At 44.4% G+C, this 22,559-nt stretch overlaps 1 long non-coding RNA gene across 3 annotated transcripts; it reads right to left on the reverse strand.

The window, feature by feature from the left end:
* Positions 1–612: 612 nt before the first annotated feature.
* Positions 613–2,164, reverse strand: LOC311297228. Of its 3 annotated transcripts, none has more exons than XR_014628777.1 (3): positions 1,574–2,164; positions 1,330–1,476; positions 613–1,245 (listed from the first exon to the last, which is right to left on the reverse strand). It is a non-coding gene; the product is annotated as an uncharacterized lncRNA (long non-coding RNA). The 3 variants fall into 3 exon arrangements; XR_014628778.1 differs by lacking the exon at positions 613–1,245 and having other exon boundaries at positions 1,329–1,476; positions 1,574–1,636; positions 1,708–2,164; XR_014628779.1 differs by lacking the exon at positions 613–1,245 and having other exon boundaries at positions 1,329–1,476.
* Between the last annotated feature and the right edge of the window lie 20,395 nt (positions 2,165–22,559).

The following is a 22,559-nucleotide window of genomic DNA, read 5'->3' on the forward strand; positions in this document are numbered from 1 at the left end:
GGAAGCACAGATAATACGAAATCTTTTCCGCCATGAGGGTGATACAACCACGTATCGATGTGTTTTCGTATCCAAATGAATATTTACCGTTTTTCAAAAGAATCGTTAATTTATTAAACGAAGATAATGGAGTTAAATATTTAACTCCATTTATTTAACTTTTTTGCGACGGGGAGTTTTTTGTATACAATAGGCGATGCAGAGCATGTGGGAAAGGCAACTGTGTGTAGGGCTGTTCGTACAGTATGCATTGCATCAAACGGTTCCTTCCTACACACTTTTGTGCAGTTCCCTGGCCATAAACCACTGAGGGTCATTAAAGAGGAATTCCACAGAGTGGCGGGTTTGTCCATTCTATGATATTCTATGAAAGACCATTTTAGTTACATAGCACTACTTAATTTATTCATACTGTATACAGTCACAATAATTTTAAATGTTTCTAATTATATAACTTTCAATTTCAGGGTTCCCAAATGTGATTAGGTGCATTGATGGAACCCACATTCCCATTAAAGCTCCTTCAGTCAATGAAGGAGACTATGTTAATAGGAAGTCAATCCATAGCATCAATGTGCAGGTGACAATAGATTTTTTTGGGTGCTAAATGTTTGGGTGTTTAAACCATTAAATCACCCTCATTACTGGTCCCCACTAACTAGGTAATATGTGATGCAACCCCTAATGTTGAAGCCAAATGGCCAGGGTCTGTACATGATGCCAGAATGTTTAGGGAGTCATCATTGTGCCACAAATTTCAACAGGGTATGTTTTGCCTTACACAATGTTTTATTTTATTTTATTTTTTTTATGCAATTATACACTTTTACTACCTTTATATGACACTTCAATGGTTACTTGCTGGGGGACAGAGGGTACCCTTGTCTGCCCTATATGATGACAACCTACCCTGAACCTGAGCCTGGACCACAGGCACAATTCAACCTGGCCCACAGCAGAACATGGACCATAGGCATCCTGAAGGCAAGGTTTCAGTGCCTGCGTGGGCTCAGGGTCAGCCCAGAAAGGGCATGTGACATCACAGCTGCTTGTGTTGTTCTTCACAACATTGCCACACTGAGAGGTGAGAGGGCCCCCCCTTCTCTTGATGAAGATGGCCTAGAGGAACCCCCAGTGAACCCAGTAGACCAAAGAGATGGCAGGGTGGTACGAGACATGATTTGCCAAAATCACTTTAATTAAAACCAGTTAACAGTCAAGTGTTGTTCATTGTTTCTTTATTTCCTGTAACAAAATACATTTGTATTTATTGCTTTAGATTTCATTCAACAACAAATGACAGATTAATGTTCACATACTGTTTCCCACCTTAAGCTGGTGCTCCAGCAATTCAAGTCTGGCCTTTTTTAGGTTAAGCCTTTTCTCCTCCATTTGAAGCTGTATGAGGTCCATCTCCATGTCACTTTTTCTGATTTGCTTTTGAAGGTGGACCTTATACAGCTCTTTGGCAGGCAACTAGAAAGACAGAATAATTAAACATGACTGAAAGTCGGTAATACAAACACAGACCAAATATTTAAATGAGGAAGGAGAACTGCAGAACATTTCTTACACTGCTAAGATTCTGTGTGGAGGTAGATGGACCCTCATCTGTATTAAAATCTCCTGCCATATTCTGTAAAATGACAATGACAATTTATTTATTCTCTTATGCAAAAAAGGGGGAATGCATTCTATGCATCATACCTCTATGGGCCTCCCCACATTTTCTGTTTCTGTCACAGCAGAAGTGGTCTCTTCATCGTCAGCCTACAGTAAAAATAAGGAATGCTTGGTCTAGCAAACAGAAACCTAAAGACAATAATCACTTACAACTGTGACAGAGTGTGGTGTTGCAGGAGGATCCAATAATACAATGTGGCCATCAGCAACTGCAAGATAATTAAACCAATAATATAATCATGCATATTCAATACTCAATGTATATTCTTAAACAAATACAACTAATAAAGAAGGACATTAGGAACATCTAAGAGTACTAGTAATGTAAAAGTACTAGCTATGTATAGAAAACTAAATTAGGCTACATTAAATACTAAATTACATTGCTGGAGAATGTTTTTGTGTTTCATTTTGACTTAGCTCACACTTCTTCTGGCTCCAGAAGGATTACACCTGATAAAACAAGAAGCCAACATACTAGCCAATTATGTGCATTACTACTACTGTAATATTAAGAAATGTATGGAGGCCAACAAGTAAATACTTGTCTATTTTTACTACATGCCCCAAAGAATTTTTGCGTCACAATGAAAGGGGAAAATAGCCCATTTATAATTTTATAAACTCATGCATTTACTCAGTCCATTATTTTTTGCCAAGCCAACTCTCTTTCTTTTGCTGATGCAGCAGTATTGCTTTTTTTTTTTTTTTTTTTATAATGGGCTTATAGTCTTCATGAGCAAGCATTACAACCTCCAACTCAGTTTCACCGAAATATGTAGCTCGCTTTTTTTCTCCCTGGGTTTCCATGGTGACTCCTGAAATCGGTGATCCATTGAAAATGTCTTTATGTACTCGCCGTGTGCGCGCATTAACTCTGGGTTACCAATAGGAGGTTGATTAAACTAACTCTTCTCAGGTGTTTTGGAACCGACATACTCATGGTATGCGGGTTTGGGGTAAATCAACCCAGAGGTTATGATTTACCAAATGGTAAGTTAACCAAGCTTTCTGGAATACCCCCCAGATACTGTGCAATAAACGAGTGGTAAACACTGTAAAAACGTAGTAATGTATAATAAATTTAATTTATATATATATATATATATGTGTGTTTGAATATATAGTGAGTAGACTCTGTATTTATATTTATTTGGCGAGTTTACAAACCTTTTAAACGGAGAGCCGAACAAACGGCGGAAGCTGCACAGGCTTTGATGAGGGGAGCCGTTACTTTCAAACCGGGTGACGATCAGCTGAGCTTTGTTGCGCAGGTGCAGCGCGAGCATCACTGGAGCGAAGACAGCAGAGGAATAGACCTTTTACGCACTTCCGCATTTTTCGAACGGAAATACGTCAATGAAGTGTATTAGAACTTCCTGTTATCATAGCGGCAGATACGAAAAATGGCAGAGTCGAAGAGTCGCAGTTTCTGTTGTGTTCCAGGCTGTTCGTCTTCCAACCAAAAACAGCCCTACCTTTCCTTTCATTCTTTTCCTGTGGATCCAAACCTGAAACCCAAATGGATACAAGCGATCCGAAGAGAGGAAGGGCATAGTTTTAATGTTAAAACGGGTAGCACCTATGTCTGCAGCCGGCACTTCGCTCCGGATGATTACAGTGGTGGCTGCGTCGTTCGTCGCCTGAAGAGTAGTGTCGTCCCGAGCCTATTCCCTTGGAACAACTTTACAGCTCCTTTGAGAAGGGAGTCAGTATATGACAGAACCTTCAAACGCCAGTCTAAACAGCTATGCTGTGAAGATAGCGACATGGTGCCTAAGGCAGTAAGGATGGATCACGACTACGTGACACACCCACCTGCAGGTAAGATTGTTCATAATGTGTTTAGTTAACGCTAGTCAACTATGTGTACCGTTATTGGATAAATATTTCTACCTGAACAAATTAATGTTTATAACATAAGCTGTTCACAAAATTCAACTAACGTTCATCAGTCGGATTTATTTCATTCCGATTGTGTCCATGTAAACGTAGCTATAGTCTCATGCTGTCTAGCTGTAAGGGGCCAGCGATGGGCAGTAGGGCACAACCTAACGCTTTTTGACTTTCTCCATCTTTGTAAACCTACTTTGGGTTCAGAGTATTTATTATTCCCCAAATTAATTTGATAACATGACCATATAACGGTTTACAAATGGAATCTGATCTAATAAAAATAAAAAATACAAGAAATCGTAAAATATTTTCTCAATAAAATACAATTATTAAGTATTCATATAAAATGTTTTTTTTTTTTTTAATTCATTTTTTAATAATGAAACAATTTATTGATGTGGCAGCTAGTAAATACACTAAGTTTCATCATACTAGCATGTGTGGAAGTATTTGAAACAAGTGTGTTACAACTGGCCCTGTGTTAGGTTGTGCCCCGCTCTCCCCTATTTTAATTACATGTATTTAATTACTTTTGAGTTTTGTCATTTGTATTTTCCTTAACAAAAATAAATGAAATGTAATTTGTAATTTAATACTTAAAATACTTTTTAAAACATGATTACTGTGTTGTGTTGAAAGGTAGCATAAATATGTTAAGACTGGTTTTTAATTTCTTTATCTTTACAGGTGCTCTGGATGAGGCTTTGGATTACATCCATGACTTAGAAGCCAAGTTGCAAAACACTGGTCTACCACCCCCTACTCTCTTCAGCCGATACTGTTCGTCGAACGACCAAATACGTTTCTACACCAAATTTCCATCTGAGAGTGTTTTTACTATTTTTTGGGAGTCGATTGCACCATCTGCACTTAGACTGGTGTACTGGACCAAAGCACAGAGGGCAGGTGAGGAAGGCTGCCAAGATCCCAGCCCACCACGCATCATGCCATTAATAGATGAGTTCTTGATGTACTCCATGCGTGTTGCTGTTGGCATGAAGGAACAGCTCATTGCTGACATGTTCAATGTGAGCATTGCCAGGGTCAGCAGGGTTACCATCACCTGGGCCAATTATCTTTTCATGATGCTGAGCTCACTTCCCATCTGGATAAGCAGGGAAAAGGTTAAGTCCACTATGCCCCTTAAATTCCAGAGGTACTGTCCCAATGTCAGAGTGGTACTAGACTGCACAGAAATTGCCCTGGAGACAGCCTCATCCCTGACCTTACAGTCAGAAACATTTTCACATTACAAGAACAGGACGACACTGAAAGGGCTAATTGGAGTTGCTCCCAATGGTTTGGTGACATTCATCTCACCCCTGTACACTGGGTGCATCTCAGATAAGGAGATCACCAGGATCAGTGGAGTCCTTCCCTTGCTGGAGCCAGGAGACGATGTCATGGCGGACAAAGGGTTCCTCATTCAAGACCTCCTTGCTGACGTTGGAGCTAAGCTCATCATTCCACCTTTTAAGCGTTCAGCTCAATTCAGCAAGGAGGAAACGGAACAAACCCAAGCCATTGCCCGCCTTAGACTTATAGTGGAGAGAGTGATCGGCAGGGTAAAGTCCTTTCACATCTGGGACTCTCCCGTGCCACTGATTGGCAGTGTGAATCAGATCTGGCTTAACTGCTGTGTTTTGGCAAATTATCAAGGACCTTTTTGTTTTGAAGAGTGAATTAATGTTTTGTATGTAAATAATGTATAATGTGTCAATAGTATGTAAATAATTTAGTGTTCCCACATATTCTTAAAAATCAAATTAAATATAAATGTTATATTAATATTTTTCTGTTGAAATGTGACTGATTTCACTAAAACATTAGATGAACAAATAAAACAATTTTGGTCAAAATTGTGCATCATTTAATTTTTTGCTATGTGTAACATCAACTGATTAATAACTCAAATAACATCAAACATTTACAATAAAAAATAACATTACAGATCATCAACAGTAAGACAGAAGGCTAAACTGATTGGTAAAGACAAGATTAGTTTAATTCAAGGTATGCATTCATGTATGTGCCATAATAATATATATCTAATTTCTCTTTCATTTCCGCAATGAATGAGTCATCACGCCAGATTCTTTCCACAGTTAAAGTTGATTGGGTATCAGTAACAAAGTCACACCATGGCACTCTGTCTATAGTCAAACCTCCAGTTTGTGAGGCTCCTCGCTCTTTCTCATTGACCTGAAGCATCTACCTCTCACTACTACCTGACCCTGGAGTATATTTGATACTATAACCACATGCAACAAGAAAACATTACATGTTAACTCACATAGAAATACACAACTTTACCAAACTACTGGTTGTTATGTTAATCTCATGCCATCTCACTTAAACATACACATGACATATTCACTGCGATGTGTTATTCCTTATTATATTACAAATTCACAACACCTAAGATTTACAGTTAACGTAAACAGAGTTATAACCGGTGATACGGCTTTGGCTAAAGCTAAAGCTAGCTAAAGCTTACCTTGGTAATTGTGGATAAACTCTTCGTGGAAGAATTTATATCCCTTGTCCAGTTTGTTCCCTTTAGTGGACGAATGCATCTCCACACTCTTCACCACATCGGCGCTGGTGAACTTCGGAAGACAACTCAGGCTCGTCGAAAACACTCTAGCTGCCATTTCTCCGCCAAAAAGAACTCATACCGGAACTGGGTTTACGCTTCATTGACGTATTTCCGGTTTTTGCGTAAATGGTCTATAGCAGCAGTTTCATGACAGAATAAAACTTTTCTCCTCCTGGTTCTTCTTCTTCAAATAATAATTTATGAAGAAGTAGGTAAAAATTATTATTTTATTACTATTATTTATTCAATAATAATTAATGAATTCTTATTATTATTAATATTATTATTATTATTTAGTGTTGTTGTTTAAGGTTTAAATTAATTAATAAAATAGGCCTATACTAAATAAATGTAAGCTACCCAGGTGAAAAAGACATAGGCTACTGTTAAATGTATTAAAAATGCATTAAAGTATATTTATTGTAGGGCTACTAAAAACACACTCAAGTACATTTTTAATAGTAGGCCTACGTCTTTTTCACCTGGATATGTATACTGAATCAAACTTAAGTAGCATATAATAATAATAATAATAGGATAATAATAATCTCATTCTGGCCTCACTGAACCATTGGGTTCCTCCAGATGCTGGCTTTAACATAAAAGATCTTCCAGGAACCTAAATGTTAAAAGATCTTCCAATAACCCTTTTATCGCATTCAAGTTCCTCTATTTTCCCCCAAAGCACGTTGAGGTCGCATAGTAATGAAAAGGTGACTCCAGAACCTCTGAACTAAATACAAAGTGCTTAAAGGATCCCACAAGTTCCAGCAAGAACCTCAAAGATTGTCAATGCTCCTCCAGTAACCCTACTATAGGAGAAAGTGCTTTGAGGCACTTAAATTACATTTTGAAGTTCCTTGAGTATCTGACAGGATATTTGAGGCTCCTTTAGTTTTTACAGTGTACAGGCAGATGCACTGACAAAATGGCTGAAAAAAACAAGATACCTTCCAAAAAGATGAAATTAATGTCCTTTTAGAGGAGATAGAGCGAAACAAAGATGTAATTTTTAACAGATTTAAAGGATTTTTTTATTTTAATTTTTTTGTTCATCTATCTATAAATTACAGAAATGTCTGTCTGTCCGTCTGTCTGTATGTCTGTGTGTGTGTTATTCGCATATCTCTCGAACCATTAGTCCGTTGGATTTCAAACTTGACAGGTGTCTCGCTACGGGCACGAGTAAGTGCAGTGCCAAGTTTGACGTTGTTTGGATGAGAAATGCAAAAGATATCGTTAAAAATAACAGTAAAAGAAGCACTTAAAAGATTGTGGTTTAAAAATAAACATTTTGACATAAACACTCTGTCAGCTACACTGTTTACTTTTGAATATTATAGTTTAGTTCCTGCGTTTCCCAAAAGCATCGTAAGCCTAAATTGATCGTAAAAACGATCATACGACTGATCTTAACATTATGGTCTGTTTCCCAAAAGCATCGTAGCTTAAGTAGCACTTGAAAATCTTCGTAGAACAACGAGTGCTCTGGAGTAATCGTACATCCCCAAGTGCATCGTAAGAAGACAGATTTATGAGGACACCTGCAGGACAACCGGCAGATTACACCTTTAACTTTATTCAAATGCAATGTGATTATAATATAAGGTTTTGATTGTACTTTATTGTAGCCTACACTTTATTATTCTTTTTTTGTTGTTGTTGGTTAATGTATAAATTAAATAAATATAAAATGTCAGAAAACAAAAAAAAAATAGAAATAATTTAATCTAATAATTTTAATCAAAATTAAATGAACTAGTGCAAAATGCCCGTGCAAAATCAGTTTTGAGTGTGTTTTTAGTAGCCTAATTGTTGGTTTGATGTGTTTGTGTGCTCACTGTTACAATTACACAGCAAAAGTTCAGTGACATTTTTATATGTGCATGGTAGAAAGCACAAAGTGAACTCCGAGAAAACGCTATGCTTGAGCAAACAGTTTGTGAATAGGCTGATGCCCGTGCAAAGTGCCCGTGCAAAATCAGTTTTTGTGAGCTGATCGCCATCAAAAAAGTTCAGGAGATATTTCTTAGCGATGGCTGATTTCAACAGTTTCAATATGATAAAAAATAACTTTTATATTGATTCAATGGATTAATTGCATTTTGAAAAAAAAAGTGTCGTGAATTTATTGCATTTTTGGGGAAACTAATCCGTTTTTATAATAAATCTTTGAAAATCAAAATCTGGATTTGAATTTTTTTTTATGTTATTATAACCTAAAGATGCTATGTGAAAGTTTGAAACAGAAAATAGTGGTTTTCATCTTGTCACTTTCTTGGTAAAGAAACCAAGGTTACGCTAGTAACCGAGTACGTTTGCTCAAACTAATCTCAAACTTACCTGGGTAGGAACTGAAACCGGCTTAATTTGAGGAACGTAACTGATCTCCATTCAGTTTAGCCTGTTCCCACTGAAACAATTACAAAAAAAAAACTACATCTTTGGCCTGTTGCATTAAGCCGGTTTCAGTTCCTACCCAGGTAAGTTTGAGATTAGTTTGAGCAAACGTACTCGGTTACTAGCGTAACCTTGATTTCTTTACCAAGAAAGTGACAAGATGAAAACCACTATTTTCTGTTTCAAACTTTCACATAGCATCTTTAGGTTAAGCAGTAATCAGGGAGCAGGAGTTGAGGCACAAGATAGCATCAAATCCAAGGTCAGGTGATTATGCTGTAGACTACAAATGTATAATCAATGTCAGCATTATCAGGAGGGTGCTTTTCATTTTTTTTTTTTATTGTCCATCCCATTTGCCTTCACTAAAGGAAAGAAGGCAAGGTTCTCTGCAAGCATTGAGTAATAGATGCAATACGTGGGTAGTCTGGCTATCACCAGACCAAGCTCAATCTTTTAAGATTGAACATTAGTCTGGGGAGTCTGCTCTGAATTTTCTACTGCACAAGAGGCGTGATCAACGGGCATAGTTCACTTCAAATGACTCTGTACACAATTGGATAGTCCTTCAACTCCAGGCAGGAAACGTGTCAACGTGTTGGTTAGCATTGATCAGAAGTTTGCTGAAGCAGCAATGGCATCGAGCGATTTTTGCAGGTTGTGAAAAAACAACAAAAAAAACATGAAAGTGAGTGGTATTTACACCCACTCCAGCGATTTGTTTGCTTGACTAAAGAAGCCAATGAGCATCGTCGAGAGGTTAAAAGGAATTGGATTGGATTAAACCCGCCAATAGCGCACCAGGTGGATAAGCCAGTTTGTGATTGGTCCCCGCAAATTTGTAACGGAATCAGGATAGAAGAATGTACAGGAATCAAATCGCCCGCAGTTCGTCTAATACGTGGGCTGACATTCTTGCTCATGTTCATGTCACTTGCACTTCAAGAAATCTGTTGTTAGAACTTTAATAAGGAAATTCCTAATAAACATAAACTAAAGCAAGATGCATTTTTTAAGAATGTAGAAAAATAGATGGTTTATTCAAACACTTTAGTAGCTTTTTTAATGAATGTATCTCATTGCCGTGGAACAAAGAAACAGAGAAATAATAAGATAGAGGCAGCATTGTTTTAAGTATGTCAGGTGGTTCTGTATAATACTTCTGTATAGGATTCACCTGTATTTTCTCTCTAATGAGAAAACATCAACTAGACTTCTGCAAAGTCTAATTATTTTTCAACAGAGTTGCTAAAATCATGAAGGCCCACCCCTAAACCAAACCCCCAGTGGATTAGAGCAAATCGGGTTAAGTGGTTGAAAATGCCCCACTGATTGGGAAACACCCACTAGAGTTCTGCAGAGATACATACCTGCATGGATCTTGTGGTCATCAACTGTTAGTTCAATGTCACTGTCTCAACCCATGTGTGCTGTTGGCTTTCCTAAAACCTTCAATGCTGATCCAACACACTTTAAACATTGAAATGGTCAGTCTCAACCAAAATAATGGTTTGGATCAAAACTCAGCATTGTATTAATAGCCGCGTTTCCATTACAGATTTGTGCAAAACTTTCCTGATATTTTCTAAATGTCGACAAAAAACTATTGCGAAATGACGGTGTTTCCATTAATGATGTTATGCGACTAAAACAAAACAAAAAATCCTTATCGAAATCGTCTCGGTTACATATGGTAACCCTCGTTCCCTGAGGGAGGGAACGGAGACGTACGTCGTGGTGAACGACGAATAGGAATCTCGCTAGAGAGGCCAATCTACTTCGAGTGAAACTAAAACAAGCCAATACACATTGGCGTGCAATCATTTGCATCAGCTGCGCAGCCTCGCAGCGCGGGTATTTAATGAGCAGCTGGTGCGATTGCACTTCAGTTTTTTGCTGAGGAGCCAAGCCTGAAAAGCTGGACGCCCCTGCGGGTAGCAGCAGATGTGGCGACGGGACGTACGTCTCCGTTCCCTCCCTCAGGGAACGAGGGTTACCATATGTAACCGAGACGTTCCCTATCGTCCGGTCACTACGACGTACGTCGTGGTGAACGACGAATAGGAATCCCTACCAAAGCGCCACAGCTGCTGCACCCCATCCAGCGCCCTGTGTAAGCCTCCACACCTTCTTGCCTGGAAGGACGATAGGAGAGGGCTTACACCGAGAGTATCCGTCACTGTTGTTCCGTTATAACCCATACAGTGAGATTATTGGATAACACTGGGAAAGCGTGCCCGATCTGAGGGAGGGGAACGCTGCGGGAGCCACATTCTTAAGGAGAGTTATGTGGGAATATACATATGGACTAACCCAAGGGTTGTACTGCATATGAATAATGGGTGACTTAGCCCAAGGGAAAGACACGGGCTTCCGAATAGGAGCAACCGTGGAGAATATACACATATGGGATCCCCGTAGGGTCACACATATGGGACCCAGCCTAGACCCGGTTCTCAAGGATTCAGCGGATAAAGGCCTGGCACTGGACGCTCCGCCAAGTCCGTGCCGAGGGTGTTGGAGGACTCAACAGGTTCGACTCTGGAGCAATAAGGATGCACAGTAGGGTGCAGCAAGCCGACAGAGCCGGTACTCTCAGTGCTTCTACCCGTTTAGGGTGAGAACACGGGAGGACACAGGCTCTACACGTAGGCTATAGTATCTAGCGAACGTGTTAGGTGTCGCCCAGCCCGCAGCTCTACAGATATCTGTTAGCGAGGAGCCACGTGCCAGCGCCCAAGAGGATGCAACGCCTCTCGTGGAGTGTGCATGCAACCTGAGCGGGCAGGGCACGCCTTGAGCTTCGTAAGCCAAGGCAATGGCATCCACTATCCAATGGGCCATCCTCTGCTTGGAGACAGCCTTTCCCTTCTGCTGGCCTCCGTAACAGACAAAGAGCTGGTCTGAGGTCCTGATGCTTTGGGTTCTGTCCACGTACATACGCAGAGCGCGAACAGGACAGAGCAAAGCCAGGGCTGGGTCTGCCTCCTCCAGGGGCAGCGCTTGCAGGTTCACTACCTGATCTCTAAAGGGAGTGGTAGGAACCTTGGGCACATAGCCAGGCCGGGGTCTCAGTACAACATGGTTGTCACCCGGCCCGAACTCTAGGCACGATTCGTCGACCGAAAATGCTTGCAGGACCCCTACCCTCTTGATCGAGGCCAGTGCAATCAGCAGCAAAGTCTTCAAGGAGAGAAGCTTTAAGTCTGCTGACTGCAAAGGCTCAAAGGGAGCATCCTGAAGTGCTCGGAGCACCAGGGAAAGGTCCCAAGAGGGTATGGAGGGGGGACGAGGAGGATTTAATCGCCCCCCCCTAAGGAACCTGACGACCAGGTCGTGCTTCCCAACTGTTTTGCCATCTATGTGATCATGATATGCTGAAAGAGCAGCAGCATGTACTTTAAGGGTGGAGGGAGACAGCCTTCGCTCCAACCCTTGCTGCAAGAAGGAAAGCACTGACCCTATCGAACATCTTCGGGGGTCCTCTCTGCGGGAGGAACACCACTCAACAAATAGGTTCCACTTCAAGGCGTACGCACGCCTCGTAGACGGCGCTAGCGCAGAAGTGATGGTGTTAAGTACCTCTGGGGGTAAGTCACCTAGAACCTCCGCGTCCCGTCCAGGGACCAGACATGGAGTTTCCAGAGGTCCGGACGCGGGTGCCAAAGGGTGCCCCGTCTCTGAGTCAGAAGATCCTTCCTCAGAGGAATGGGCCAGGGAGGGACTGTCACGAGGAGCATGAGTTCTGGGAACCAAGTCCGGGTGGGCCAATAGGGAGCCACCAGAAAGACCTGCTCCTCGTCCTCCCTGACTTTGCACAGAGTCTGTGCAAGTAGGCTCACTGGGGGAAATGCATATTTGCGGAGGCCCCTGTGCCAGTGCATCCGTGCCGAGTGTTCCCTCGGTCAGGGAGTAAAACAACCGGCAGTGGGAGGTTTCTGAGGAGGCAAACAGGTCTACCTGAGCCTCTCCGAACTCTCTCCAGATCAGCTGAACCGCCTGGGGTTGGAGTCGCCATTCTCCCGGGAGCACAGCTCGTGATAGCTCGTCGGCCACACGGTTGAGCACAACGGGGACATACATGGCTCGAAGCGACCTCAGATGCTTCCGACTCCAAAGGAGGAGATGGCGGGCGAGTTGCGACATGCGACGGGAGCGTAGACCACCTTGACGGTTCATGTACGCAACGGTCACAGTGTTGTCCGTACGGACCAGCACGTCTCTGCCCTGTAGCGGCCTTTTTAGGCGGCTCAGAGCGAGACGTACTGCTATCAACTCGAGGCAGTTGATGTGCCAGTGCAGTTGGGGGCCCGTCCACACCCCTGACACTGCATGCCCATTGTACGTGGCACCCCAGCCGGTGGCAGAGGCATCTGTGAAAACCACAGCATGCCTGGACACCTGTTCCAAAGGGGACTCCTGCCTGAAGGACTGAAGGTCTGGTGGCACTCCGGTGTGATTGCCACCCGGTGGGTGCCGTGATGCCACGCCCATCTCGGGACTCGGCCGTGAAGCCAGTGCTGAAGCGGTCTCATATAGAGCAGGCCGAGCAGAGTTACCGCTGATGCCGCTGCCATATGCCCCAGGAGCCTCTGAAAGAATTTCAGTGGGACCGCCGTCCTGCCCTTGAACGTGTTCAAGCAGTTCAGCACTGACTGAGCGCGTTGCTCTGTGAGGTGCGCTGTCTGTGCGACCGAATCCAACTCCATACCGAGATAAGAGATCCTCTGCACGGGGGCGAGTTTGCTCTACTCCCAGTTGACCTGAAGGCCCAGCTGGCTGAGGTGCCTGAGCACGAGGTCCCTGTGTTCGCATAACTGATCTCGAGAGTGTGCTAGTATGAGCCAGTCGTCGAGATAGTTGAGAATGCGAACGCCCTGTTCTCTCATGGGAACAAGGGCCCCCTCCGTGACTTTCGTGAAGACACGGGGAGACAGGGCCAGCCCGAAGGGTAGGACCTTGTACTGATATGCTCGACCCTCGAACGCAAAGCGCAGAAACGGCCTGTGTCGAGGAAGAATCGAGACATGAAAGTACGCGTCGTTCAGGTCGATCGCTGCAAACCAATCTTGGGGACGGATGCATTCGAAAATGCGTTTCTGCGTGAGCATTTTGAAAGGTAGCTTGTGAAGGCTCCGATTCAAAACTCGCAGGTCCAAGATCGGTCGTAACCCACCACCTTTCTTGGGTACAATGAAGTAGGGACTGTACACCGGGACGGCTGGCGATAGAAGAGGCGGATGAGAGTGTTGAGGATTCTCTCCCCCCACTGCTCTCCGGGCCCTCTTCGGACTCAGAGACGGAAGAAACTGCTCTTTTATTGAAAATTTGGGTACCGCTGGTTTTGAGGCCAGCAGCGGAACAAAAACAAAAGGAAACCAAGGATTTTCCACCCGGCCCTCTTCCGGGGGATGGAGCGATGCGGTCATCGTCTCCTGGAGAGCAGTCCCTGCCATCTCTGGGTCGCCCGTCCTAGGGCCGCTTGCTTATGGCTTTGCCGCCCTTCTTAGCGGGGTCCTGGACGGGCGGGCGGCCCGCCTGCGACTGGCTCCATGGCGCCGTTTAGATGGAGGCTGCTGCAGCGGCGCGGGAGCAGGGGCAGATGCAGGGGCAGATGCAGGAGACTGCCCTCGGCGACGAGCAGACTGAGGGGCCGCAGGCGGTGGGGTGGGGGCAGCAGCTGGCCGCTGCGGCAGGATGTGTTTGATGGCCTCAGTCTGCTTTTGTACAGCCGAGAACTGCTGGGCGAAGTTCTCGACCGCGTCGCCGAAGAGGCCGGTCTGGGACACGGGGGAGTTAAGGAACCGGAGCTTTCGGTCTCCTTCATGTCGGCCAGACACAGCCAGAGGTGGCGTTCCTGGACCACTAAGGTGGACATCGCACGACCCACCGACCGCGCGGTCACCTTCATCGCACGAAGTGCGAGGTCCATCGCGATGCGAAGTTCCTGAAGAACTTTGGGATCGTGACCACACTCGTGCAGGTCCTTCAGTGCCTTGGCCTGATGGACCTGCAGCAACGCCATAGCGTGCATGGCAGAGGCAGCTTCCCCACAGGCCTTGTAAGCCTTGCCGGTTAAATCCGACGAGTACTTACAGGCCCGGGAAGGAAGACACGGTTCTTAGGGCACAGCTGCATAGCAACGGCCCGTTCCACCGGCGGGATACGCGTGTATCCCTTAGCCGCCCCGCCATCAAGGGTGGTGAGGGAGGAGGAGCCACCGGGACGGTTTCTGGCAGTGAAAGGTGCCGTCCATGTCCCCGTAAGCTCCTCATGCACTTCCAGGAAGAAAGGCACTGGGGTGGTTTGCTGAGAACCAGCACGCGCCACCCCGAGATACCAATCATCCAACCTCGAGGGTTCGGGAAACGGTGGAGGATTCCACACGAGCCCGACCCCGTTGGCGGCCCGGGAAAGCATGGCCATCATCTCTGGGTCCGTCTCAGGCACCGCCGGCACACCTGAAGGAGGCAGCGGTGCCAAGTCGTCATCCGTGGAGAAGTCTGACCCACCCTCCGATGCAGCGATCGACATCTGATCTTCACAGGGAGCCCCAAAGGAGACAACCGGTACACACCGCGAGGATGGTCCAGCTTTCTCCAATGGGGACTCAACTGGCTACGGAGCGTGAGAGGGGTGAGGGTTCCTAGGGGGTGGGTTCCCCGAAGGAGACGCGCTCACCGTAATCCTCAGGTCACCTGTGTCACCGCCCGAAGCAACCCTCTGAGGAGGATTGGATCGAGGCAGAGGCACGGGGACTCCGCCCCTTTGCAGGAACGTGAGTCTCGACCACAGCTCCGCGATGGTCATCTTCCCACAATGGGTACATGACTCATCCACAAACGCTGCCTCAGCGTGTTTAATGCCCAGACACACGAGGCAGCGTTCGTGACCATCCCGTGAACCCAGGTAACGACCGCATCCAGAAACACACAGATAGAAAGTCATCTTTAACCCTCTGGGGACCAAAAACGCGCCCGCGCGTTTTGCTCGTTTTTTTTTTAGCAATGAAAATAAACACTAAATGCTCTGTTAATTTGGATCTTTCATTTTCGTGTAATACATCAATCGATCCTGTTCAGTTTCTATTTTTTTTCTGTATACTCACAATAAAAATAAAGTGTTTTGCTTTTTGACAAATAAAGAAAAATTAAGATGATGCGATGTCTGCCTTCTCTCTGTCAGTAAACTCCCGTTTGAAACGCGTTCGAAAATGATCTATAACTCCGCGAAAATTCAGTCAAACAGGCAAACAGACCCACGGGCATAAAGCTTGAGATTGCATCTTTTAATTGAAGTCATTTATATAAAAAACAAATATTCTTAGTTTCTGTAATCTGTATACAAAGAGAGCGACTCCAGTCGACCTCATTACGAGATGATTCACAGTAATGTGACCACTCCCTGGAGAGCGCGTGCTTTTCAAATGCAAATTCCGAGAACCATTTCAGATCTGTGAAACGCCCACATCAGCTGTAAACAAAGCGCGTCGCGAGTGAGACATTATAGCCTTTATGGAGAAAAGTTTCCACAGTGCTGATGAGGAGAAATATCTCCTGATATGAGCAGCAGATCGCGCTGAGGAGTGAGGTAGGCTGTTTTCTTTTCTCAAGTGTGGAATAACGTTATGGAATAACGTTAGTGTAGGCCTATAAACCGCAAAAAGATGAATCGCATTTCTATAATATGACTCGCGTTTCTGTGAGATGAATGAAGGGTACATATTTGTAAAGAGTGTTAAGCCTAAATATGAATCGCGCGTCTGTGTGTGAAAGAATAAACTGCTTTGCCATAGCCTACTGAGATGAGTAAAAATCGACTGAAATATGTTGAAATAAAATGTATTTGTATAAGCAACGTAAATTAACATTTATATGCCCTGATATTTCAATAAAACAACGTTAGTCAGGCGTTAGTCACACTATTTTTGTCAAAAATAAAGTCATAGACTAAGATGTTAGATGTTCCAATGTTGGCTATATTCAAACTAATGAATACATATGATAAAATGTAGGCCTATAATCTTTTTTTTCTTTCTTTTTTTTTTTTTACAAAGAAAGAGTACACTTGAAATATTGTTGAAATTGTAATTATTGTTGTAATTGTAACATTTTTAATAAAATAGCTAAACATATTTACAAGATAGATGTAAGCGAAATCTTAAATGGTCAATATAAGTATTCTTCTAAATACATTGTCCTTGCATTGTGGCTCAGTCAGTGTCACACCTGAATGAATGACTATTCAGAGTCATTATGCAGAGTGGGTGGGACATCCCAGGTGTAAACTACTCCTTCATGCCCCCCTCGCATATTGGCTTTCCAAGCAAAACCTGTTTTACACCATTTAAATCAATGTATTTGTTTTTGTGAACGATAAAGCAAGACTATTTTCACATAATTTTGAAGCCATGTACTCAAAGGTACAACATCAATTAGACAAAAGTCTTGTGGACACATATTTAATATGTGTTTTGTGGTCTTAATTCAGTCACTTTCATTTTTTTTTTTTTTCAATAACCACGCATTAACATTATTCTCTTAAAAATACAAACATCTACATACACGTTGCCCGCATATTTTGGTAGCCCTGTTTGTGCTATATAGAGTGATTTTACACCTTTGCCATTAACATGTTTATAAATAACTGAAAAAAGCACAAATTTCAAGGCATGTCAGAACATCTCAAGGGCTCCAAAAACACCTTGGTCCCCAGAGGGTTAAAAAGACGCTCTCTATCTGTGTAAGCTCTTTTAGGGACTGCTCTCACTGGTGCTGAAACACGCAGGGGAACAGTCACTGCGAACACAGACAGGAATGTGCACCTGTCTGTGCGCTGTCTCTCTCTCTCGCTGGCAGGTCTTACCAGCTGTAAAAACAGCTTTTAAGCACTCTGATGGCGCACCTTACCAGCTGTTATAACAGCTTTTTTTGTTTGCTCAGTATGTAACAAAAACAAAAAAGACAGAGAAAAGAAGAGAGAAGAAAAGAAGACTGCTCGCGCTGCCGTGTTGTAACGCCCGCACCGGGAAGGAGAGGTCCAATAAGGCTCGTCAAAGTCACACTCTGTACTGTAGAACGCATCGAAGTGCTTGGCTCCGAAGCAAAAAGCTGAAGTGCAATCGCACCAGCTGCTCGTTAAATACCCGCGCTGCGAGGCTGTGCAGCTGATGCAAATGATTGCACGCCAATGTGTATTGGCTTGTTTTAGTTTCACTCGAAGTAGATTGGCCTCTCTAGCGAGATTCCTATTCGTCGTTCACCACGACGTACGTCGTAGTGACCGGACGATAGGGAAAAGTAATTCCAAAAATTATGGCAATGGATGTACATGTAACGTCACATGTGTAAAGACCACCCATTGGCCAACGACGGAAGTCCAATGGTATGGGCGAAGGGATAATGTGTGTATGTCTTTTCAGCGCTCCAGTGAAGTTCACTTAATTTATTGCAGTTTAGTTTAAATTTGACTTTAGCTTTATGCTTAATCTGACTCCAATTTCAAATGATAATCAAATTTAGATTGTGTTTCTTATTAGAAAATAATCATAAATATTGATTATGAAGTAATTTAGATCTTTGATTACTCTCATAATTTCAAATATCTGTTCATTAGGGACCCGGTGTCTCTTTGAGACGTCATGTCGCGAATGTGCGCTCACGATCACAAGCCAGTTCTGAAATAGTCAGAGGGTGCAGTGCAACTATTTTACCCTAAGCAGCCGCTCACTGCTAACTCATAACAAAGGTGTCATTTTTTTAATAGTTGCGAGCTTGCAATGTGCTAAGTCAGTGATAGTCTGAAATCGGAAGGTGACGTTAATGACGTGCTCCATACTCCATTCATTAGTGCCTTCGGTTTGATCTATCCTGGACAGAGATTTGCGGAAACACCAGACTGCACATTACTCTACTAGGAAAAATAATTTCAGAATACTTCAGAATAAATCAAGATGTAACATTTATTTTTCAGGTAAAAATGTATCATGCCAAATACACAAGTGATTAAAAGTCAATTTAGAAATAATAAATACATGACATCAATTACTCAAAGATGACCTTAAAAGTAAGCAATGCATTCCTGACATTCCTGGTTGGGGGTCAATTTGGGGTTTTTATGAACGCACTGAAAGGGAGCCCTGGACAAAGTTTTGCTTAGGGCTCCAATAAGTATAGGACCGACACTGCTTAACATTATCTTTCTGCACAGTTGTGGGTGGCATGTCAAACATTAGTCTGTAATGAAGATAGGACAAGATACAATTTTCTCATTTGCATTTTTCTGTTCCTCTCTTAGATTAAGGAGGTCTATTTCGAGTATATTTTCAAGGTATCCACACGCTGCCTCTTAAGTCTGTTAAGGTCATCTTGCTTGAGCCTGGTTTCTGCTTCTAGTAAAATAAAAAACAAAATGAATTAAATTATTGTTATGTCCTCAAAACAAATATTATGGTACTTATGTTAATTAAATAAGTTAGGAAACCAGAGATGTGTCATGAAACGTGGTTGAATAAACTGGAGAGAGACATGCAGTGGTGTGTGAGTGTGTTCCAAGTTTCTAAGTTATTGTGCCCTTTAAGGTAACCCTGATTCTTTGATGTTTCTCGTAGGTTGTGGTTAACTGATTGTAATCTTCCCATTCTCTTTTCTTCTCTTTCTTTCTTCACTTTTCTTTACTTTCTTGATTCCGTATACAATATTTGCTTAGTTTAGTTGTGTGCGTACTAGCCTACCATAGTTTCATTTATTAAACCATTATAATCACGCAGGGCTCCAGACTAACTTTTCCACTGGTTGCACTGGTGCTACCAACTTTCTCAGCTGGTCGCACCAGCACATGATTTGGTCACACCACATTGTTTTTTTTACAACATGGAATTAATCAATGCATGCTGATGAATAGATGTCCTGTTCTGCGTACCCTAGTTTTGCACTGATGTAAAAAAGACAGAGGGCCCTATCTTGCACCCAGCACAATTGACTTTGTACACGGACGCATGTATCATTCCTATTTTGCACCCATGCAAAGCGGACTTTTCCCTCCACAGAAGCACGTCGGTTAACTAAGAAATACACTTGCGCTCCTCGGGGCGGTCCAGCGCAAAGAGGAGGCGTGTTCCGGCGCAAACGTTCCCTCATGCTATTTTATAGGTTTAGAAAACAATTGCGCCACTAACCGAAAAAAAAACAGTTTAAAGTCAGTGGCGCGTTGCGCATGTTATTCATATGCTATTTTAATGGTGCATGCTTGGCCTTAATCAATGTAGCGTGTGCACAACGCGCATACACTTTGATTCTCTCATCTACACACAGACGCAGCAGTTATCATTTTTGCAAATTATCCATTATTACGAAAGATAGATAGATAGATAGACAGTTTATTATAAAACCATACATCTAGCTTACATTTTTAACATTTACCCAAATTATCATACGCCTGTTTAACTGAAGTTAATTTGGGTGTGTTTCTCCATCCCCAACGTCCCTGACGGGAACGTCGGTCTCCTTGGCTGTGAAGCGCTCCTCGCGTGCGCCTGGCAAATCCGCCGTTATAATAGGAATCCGCTTTAGAACAAGCACGCCTGCTCTTAATGGGAATGTGAGATGTCGCTCTGATTGGTTTATTTCACGTTACGCCCAAACCACACCTATGAATAATGAAGCTACTTCAGACCAACCCCTTTTAGATTTGCGCCAGGCGCAAGAGTCATTTATCCCGCCAGGAAAATAGCAACAGCGCCAAGACCCGCCCACAAAGTTACTTGAGCTTTGCGCTTTGACACTTGCGTTTCAGATCGTTAAAATAGGGCCCTGACAGTGACACAGGACCTCATGTTGGCAAAATGTTTTAATCTTTTAAATGAAAACCATTAAAAATAACTATCATTTTTTTTTTAAAAAACACCACGTATGTTTTTTTAATGTTTGATTGTATTTTATTTAGTACTGTCGATTGATTAAAACAATTAACTAGCCTATTCGCGATTAATCACACTTAACATTAAAGTTTTTAATATATTTCTATATTGTAATAATTTCACATTTACATATGCCCTGTTCTCTCATGGGAACAAGGGCCCCCTCCGTGACTTTCGTGAAGACACGGGGAGACAGGGCCAGCCCGAAGGGTAGGACCTTGTACTGATATGCTCGACCCTCGAACGCAAAGCGCAGAAACGGCCTGTGTCGAGGAAGAATCGAGACGTGAAAGTACGCGTCCTTCAGGTCGATCGCTGCAAACCAATCTTGGGGACGGATGCATTCGAAAATGCGTTTCTGCGTGAGCATTTTGAAAGGTAGCTTGTGAAGGCTCCGATTCAAAACTCGCAGGTCCAAGATCGGTCGTAATCCACCACCTTTCTTGGGTACAATGAAGTAGGGACTGTACACCGGGATGGTTTCTGGCACTGCTGCCTGCTGGCGATAGAAGAGGCGGATGAGAGTGGTGAGGATTCTCTCCCCCCACTGCTCTCCGGGCCCTCTTCGGACTCAGAGACGGAAGAAACTGCTCTTTTATTGAAAATTTGGGTACCGCTGGTTTTGAGGCCAGCAGCGGAACAAAAACAAAAGGAAACCAAGGATTTTCCACCCGGCCCTCTTCCGGGGGATGGAGCGATGCGGTCATCGTCTCCTGGAGAGCAGTCCCTGCCATCTCTGGGTCGCCCGTCCGAGGGCCGCTTGCTCCTGGCTTTGCCGCCCTTCTTAGCGGGGTCCTGGACGGGCGGGGCGGCCCGCCTGCGACTGGCTCCATGGCGCCGTTTAGATGGAGGCTGCTGCAGCGGCGCGGAAGCAGGGGCAGATGCAGGAGACCGCCCTCGGCGACGAGCAGACTGAGGGGCCGCAGGCGGTGGGGTGGGGGCAGCAGCTGGCCGCCTCGGCAGGATGTGTTTGATGGCCTCAGTCTGCTTTTGTACAGCCGAGAACTGCTGGGCGAAGTTCTCGACCGCGTCGCCGAAGAGGCCCGTCTGGGACACGGGGGAGTTAAGGAACCGGAGCTTGTCGGTCTCCCTCATGTCGGCCAGACACAGCCAGAGATGGCGTTCCTGGACCACTAAGGTGGACATCGCACGACCCACCGACCGCGCGGTCACCTCCGTCGCACAAAGCGCGAGGTCCGTCGTGATGCGAAGTTCCTGAAGAACTTGGGGATCGTGACCACCCTCGTGCAGGTCCTTCAGTGCCTTGGCCTGATGGACCTGCAGCAACGCCATAGCGTGCATGGCAGAGGCAGCTTCCCCACAGGCCTTGTAAGCCTTGCCGGTTAAATCCGACGAGTACTTACAGGCCCGGGAAGGACTTAGGACACGCCAAGTGGACTTAGGGCACAGCTGCATAGCAACGGCCCGTTCCACCGGCGGGATACGCGTGTATCCCTTAGCTGCCCCGCCATCAAGGGTGGAGAGGTAGGAGGAGCCACCGGGACGGTTTCTGGCAGTGAAAGGTGCCGTCCATGTCCCTGTAAGCTCCTCATGCACTTCCGGGAAGAAAGGCACTGGGGTGGGTTGCTGAGAACCAGCACGCGCCACCCCGAGATACCAATCATCCAACCTCGAGGGTTCGGGACACGGTGGAGGATTCCACACGAGCCTGACCCCGTTGGCGGCCCGGGAAAGCATGGCCATCATCTCTGGGTCCGTCTCAGGCACCGCCGGCACACCCGAAGGAGGCAGCGGTGCCGAGTCGTCATCCGCGGAGAAGTCTGACCCACCCTCCGATGCAGCGATCGACATCTGATCTTCACAGGGAGCCCCAAAGGAGACAACCGGTACACACCGCGAGGATGGTCCAGCTTTCTCCAATGGGGACTCAACTGGCTGCGGAGCGTGAGAGGGGTGAGGGTTCCTAGGGGGTTGGTTCCCCGAAGGAGACGCGTTCACCGTAATCCTCAGGTCACCCGTGTCACCGCCCGAAGCAACCCTCTGAGGAGGATTGGATCGAGGCAGAGGCACGGGGACTCCGCCCCTTTGCAGGAACGTGAGTCT

This window comes from Rutilus rutilus, assembly GCF_951802725.1.
Source record: "Rutilus rutilus genome assembly, chromosome: 9".
Lineage (NCBI taxonomy): Eukaryota > Metazoa > Chordata > Actinopteri > Cypriniformes > Leuciscidae > Rutilus > Rutilus rutilus.